This window comes from Perna viridis, chromosome 9 (assembly GCF_037379345.1).
Source record: "Perna viridis isolate PV_CMFRI_1.1 ecotype Kerala chromosome 9, ASM3737934v1, whole genome shotgun sequence".
Lineage (NCBI taxonomy): Eukaryota > Metazoa > Mollusca > Bivalvia > Mytilida > Mytilidae > Perna > Perna viridis.
The window spans coordinates 39125970-39132498 of record NC_142453.1 but is presented as its reverse complement, the minus strand read 5'-3'; positions in this window follow the sequence as shown (position 1 = coordinate 39132498).

The following is a 6529-nucleotide window of genomic DNA, read 5'->3' as shown; positions in this document are numbered from 1 at the left end:
AAATCTGTACACTGCTGGTTAAAATAGTTACTGTAGTGACCATGTAAAGTCAAAATTTAACTCGAGGAAAAAAATCTGTCTACTTAAACGCTCACTAAATCATACTTTTACCATATCAACACTTAAAATGTTCATTAAAAACATAATTTGTCAAACTCAACACAAAAATACGTTGTCTTTAAACAACAAAGCAAATGTACTGTTGAATAGGACACAAATTGTCTAATTCAACTTTTTTGTACGTTGAGTTGGACATATTTTGTCTACCTAATTGCAACAGTTGGTACATGTAACATATACATTTTTGGTCTAACTCAACCAAACAAGCGATGACATCGACATTTTGCACTAGAAGAATCTATAAAGTGTTGTAATAGCCGAAAATGTCTCTTTAAAAATTTAATTTTGTTTTGAAAAAAAAATCTAATGCAGCATTTTTTACCAATGCAGTAGACCAAATGTATTTATCATAGATCGATAATGCTTTGATTGAGACATTTCATCTTTGTATTAATAACAAAAAAGAATGTGGAATGCCATGTCAGTCGTTACTTTGTCTAGTAGGGGTATGTCATTAAAAAAAGTCCCAAATGAAATTTAAAACCTGGCAGTTTCCAATAACTACATTCAAAGACAGTAAACAAGCAATATGTATATTCAAACAAACGTTCTTTTTGTATTTACCCTGCATCTACAATTTGCTCCGTATGAAAACCTTCCACGCTTTGACCAAATACACATGTGTTGTTGAACTGTCATTCATGAGTACTGGTATTGAAACGCTGGAGGTCGAATAAAAAGATATCTGTTCTTTGCTGAAAACGCAAGTAGAGTATGATATTGGTATAACTTTTTGAAGCATAATGTCTTGAATTTAAAAATGAATGTAGATTTAACAATTCAATAAATGACGGAAAATCAATAATTCAAGCTTTACTTGGTAACGATATTGACAATAGTCAATATGTTCGTGCACCAATATTAAAACAGTAAAGTTATAAAAAACCAAAAAGTGAAAAAATAGTGAGGTCTGATGATGATTTCAACTTGCATTTCTTACTCACCACCAATTGCCTAAATTGTCCCTTTCCTTAAACGATCACACTTCTCACCATAGATTTGGGTATATACATGATAGGTTTTTCCAATGTCTGACTCTCTTGATCCCTTTGTTAAATGTTAATGGATAATGATTTGGTTATTGATATACACAAACATTTCGAATTGTCAGAAAATAATCTTTATATTTATCTTGTTACAGTATGTAACCATTAATACAATAATTTAATACAGCTGGTTTTTTATCAACGTTGAGCGAAACGACAATATTTTGACAATCAACACTTCCAATTTGTTATTTAATTCAATCTTTTTTATTTACTTTTTTTATGTTTATATAAAACACTTTAGAAGTATTGCAAAGAAGAGTGAAGCAACAGTTCTAGCAGAAGACAACACAGGGAAGACACAAATGACAAAATACATACAAACACTAAGTAAGGACAGACAAATGAACGGCATTGCTAGTTGTAACTCAGATGCTCTGGAAGACTGGACAGTTCCTGCTGTTTGTAAGAAACCAACTGTGATACTTTTCGATAGTCAAGGCCAGTGTTAGAAGAAGGAAGTCTATTATATATGGACATTTTGCCGTATTCCAAAACTATAATGACTTTGATCATTTTATTATCAGATCATTATTTCTTAAAGCGATGTTCGAGGGACCTCCCTGATCATATCTCTTTTTTTGTATGGTTCTATTTCATATAATTATTAATACCAGTTTATTTTCATAATAACTGTTTGATAGTGTAAGTGATTTCAAAGTCAATGTCTATCAAATTGTATGTCATTTCCATTCATGGAAGAAAACTTCATGGATCTATAACTTGTTTTTCATCTAGAATGAACTGATTAATATGACGGGTCTTTTTTTCTCGCTACAGCTTTCATATACAATAAAAACATTATCTGATAAAAAGTCATAAAGTACATGGATCACCTCACGTTGAAAACTGCTAATACTTTGACATTGTTCCTATAAATTGTTTTCCCGATTGCAATACTAAAAACCTCTCCTACCATAACTAAAAATACATGACGTATATGCTTAATGTATGGAGCATTTGATATGAAATTCATTCATACCAGCTGCTGTAAAACTTTTTAGTTTTGATAATCAGTTCCGGCTTACAACCGGAAGTATTTCCGGTACATTACATTTTAAACATGTCTAATCTAATCAATTTTGGCATAAACTGGGAAAAATAAACATTACATGATTTGTAAGCAGACTAATATTTCCAAAAACAATAAGTGATTATAATGAATACTCGACATAGTTACAGTTGTATCTTAAGTTTTTTTAAACAATATTATATATTTAAGACAATTTAAGGAATCAATAAAGGAATCAATTTCACCACTAATATTTGTGCTATATATTTTGGTTATTTCATGTTCTGTATTGGGTGTTTCCACTTTTTTGTCTTGTGTAATCCCTTGGTTAATTTCTATGTCATTATCCTGGTTCCCTTTATACCTTTAGATACTCATGAAACTTAGTGAAACAAAGTACGAAATTTTATACAACATAAACTTGCATCGCCATCATTCCTGTCAGTTTCTAACTAAATATAATTCGTAGTTTAAATTTATAGTTTTTTTTAAAGAATTACTTAGAGTTATTAAAGTAACGTTGCAAAGCTTTGTGATCTCATTTAAAGAGTAATCAAGAAGGAACCAAGATTCTAGATTTTAGGATAGGTGTTAACTCAGTTAAACCAGTTATCATTGTGATGTCAATAATAGTTCTACATTTCAACAGAATGGTACTTGTTTTGCAAATGAAGATTAACTATTTACTTAATCTTCATTTGTATTGTTTTATCGGTCCATGAACACATTTTTCACATAATCATTCGACATCTTATTTGACCCAAATCATTGAACATTTGAAGGTGGTTAAACACAAAGTTGATGTGTCTAGAAATGTTGTCCACCGCATGTTGAAACGGACAAAAAAGTAAGAAGTTAGCTACAAAGGAGAAGAAGTGATTTGTACAGATTTGACGGTGTTGATGAGCATAGCCCATTTAAGACATGTTCGCTAGTAGTACATAAGCTATTATGAATCTTTAAGACCGCTTTATGAAAGCGAAAACGTGACTAAACACACTCTTTTTTTTCAGCTAAAGATCACTCTTGATTCCCAGAAACTAATAATCAATTAATATCAAACGGGATGGTGTTAGGTAGCCAAATGAGATAATTGATAAGTAATTCCCTGTATTCCCTGTACAAAGGACATTAAAAAAAATACTGTTGGGCATTTTCAATTGAATATCCACAGCGACAAGCCGGGTCTGAGATAATGTTAGCTTTACATAAATCATTGTTCAAAAATGAGGCAGAACATCTTAGTTGTGTAAGTATAATATTAAGTTTTCTTGGACCAAATGAGAAGTATTCTGGAATTTCAGTTTTGACAGTTCTCCCTTTTAATGCAATTTTAAAGTGTCCAAATGATTTTGAGTGGCGTATTGAGAGGTCAAGAGTTTTCCATTCTTTAATTGTTGCAGGTATGAATGAATCTATAGTTGAAGACAATCTACAAAAAGGTACAATGATATCTTCCCCATTTCTTAGGGGGTACATTGTAGGACTTTGTATATTAGGAGGTAAAAGATTACAAAAATAATTAGGAGCGTTATTATTTGTCATATTAAAAAGCATTTGTAGTCTTCTTTTCTTTCTTTTTTTTTTTTTTTTGCTAATGTTTCCCACCCAACTTCTTTATAGATTAATTCTTTTTTTTTTTTTGTAAAAATTGGCAAACCAGTCACTATTCTTGCACAATCTAATTGTAATTGTTCCAATTTATTAGAATTACCAACCCCACAGTTATCCCAAACTTCAGTTGCATATTCAAAAATAGGTCTAATAAAAACCAGATAAAACTTTTCTAAGGTTTTCCTGCCTAATTGATATTGTAATTTACGTAGCACATTTAAGTGTTTGGATATGCTTACTATTGTATTGTCAATGTGCTTCTGCCAGTTTGCATCATTAGAAAAGGTAATACCCAAGTGCTTATGGGTTTGTAATTGGAATACTTTTTTTTCAATTTAATCCAAAATTGAGAGTAGGTAATGCATTATTGGAAAATAGCATAATTTCTGTTTCATCAGGATTGAAGGACATTTGCCATTTCTTGGACCATTCATCCAGCTATGCCAGATCTTGATCAATTACAGGTTTAATTTGTTCATGATTTTAACTGGAAAAAGATGAATGAAGTGTCATCGGCAAATAATCTACACAGTGGAGTAAATGTATCTGCTATATCGTTGATATATATTACAAAGAGCAAAGGGCCACGTACATATCCTTGGGGAACACCCGCCTGAATATTACAGGTGGAAGACGAAGATTGGTTTATTAATACCTTTTGGTTTATTTCAGAGAGGTAACTTTTGAACCAGTTGAATAATGAGCCCTTTATCCCATCGACTTTCAGTTTAAGTAGTAATCCGTCATGCCATACTTTGTCAAACGCTTTTGACAAATTACAGAAAACAAAACAATTTATTTCTCTATTTTCAAATGAATTCAATATGCAATTGTACATTTCTAATAACTGGTGAACTGTGGAATATTTTTGAAAGGAAGCCTGACTGGTACTTATAAATTAAGTTATTATTGTACAAATGATTATATACATGTTTTAAAATAATTATTTACATAACCTTTCCTACACAGCTTATCAACAAAATCGGCCTATAGTTTGAGGGCAATGACTGGTCCCCCTTCTTAAATACAGCATAGCATTTCCCATCTTCCACTGGGAAGGAAATTTACATTGTTGCAATGACTTATTAAAGATTATTTTTAGAAGAATAGCTATTTTTTTCGGGGGATATTTTTAACATTTTATGACTAATGATATCTGACAAGATGCTTTATCTGGCTCAATGACCTTGATAATATCGATGATCTCATTTGATTCAATATCAATTTCCGATAAAAAGTTTTCTGTCCTATCACAATATTCTGGAAGAGAAATATTAATGTCATCTACGCGTGATAAATTTGAAAAATATTCATTAACAAGATTTGATTTCTCATCGTCATCAAAGACAAAATCTCCAAACCATGGATCATTTATAATGTTTTGTAGTGGGGGCATTTGACTTTTCCCTTTGAAAGATTTAATTAACATTTAATTAATTAATTAGTTTTCAATAAGTTTTTGGGTTGCCGGCATTATCAAGTATAATATTATCTAAGTTTTGCTCGATTTTTTCTTTTGCGCTTTTCTTCATATTATTACTTTGTTTCTCTGCTGTTTGAACTTTGTAATATCATTGTCTTTGTTTGTAAGGAGGGCGCGTTTCCGTAATCGGTCTCTTTTCTTTATTTTTTGCCTTAACTCACTATTAAACCAGTGTTTATCGTTTTTTTCTAATAATTACATATTTAGTGGGTATGGAGTTTCGGGCAATTTGTAAAAAATTATCGGTAACAATGTCACTTGCGCTATCAACATCTATGCTGTCAGGAAGTAGTGTTGCCCAGTCAACTTCGTGTAGTTCAGCATTAAATTTCACTGTGTCAACTCTGGCATAGACCCATATTTCACGTTTATACGATTTTGATTCCGTTTTAGGACATTCAAGAAAAGCGACAGGTGCATCATGATCACTTATTACTCGGGGGATTTCTAGTACATCTGAGTATATACATTTGAGAGAGTCGTTTAAAATTATTGGATCTAGGAGAGTCCTACTATAATCAGTTATCCTTGTTGGCTTTCTTATTGCATTATTTAAATTGAAGAGATTGATATTGTTAAGCAGTTTATTATTATTCATTTTGAATAAGTCTGAGTTTAGGTCTCCGACAACCACAATATTATTACATATTTGACTTGCAATACCTAATGAGTGATTTAACCGTGTCCAGTAAAGATCGTCCGTCCATTCTGGTCGATATGTATTACAAATAAGTAATGTCTGGCCTTTTGTCATGATTTTTACCCACAATTTTCATCAGTCTGATATTCTAATTCGGGTACACGATCGATGCCCACGTGATCTTTAACATAAACGAGAAGACGTCCCCCAAACGTGTTCCTATCTTTACGTTCTATATTTGAACTGAATGAATCCAGTTGGATATCAGTGTCTTTTATTGCTGGATTTAAATGTGTTTCAATAATCGTTAATACGTCGAACTCCTCAAAGAAGTCATTTAGGAATTCAACTTTATTTCTGATACTACGGATATTTATATTACATATAGAAATACATTTATCGTCAGAACTACTTGCTTCGGTTGAAGGACCAGGGGTCTGTTGTTCAACTTGTCATTAATCTTAATTAGTAATTAAAATACCTTAATCAATTGATTAAAATTAATTATGTAATTAACTTGTTGTTCAACTTGTCATTAAATTTAATGAATCATTTAAAATGCTGATCGTGTCATTAAATTTAATTCACCCACTGAATTAAAACTTTAATCACAT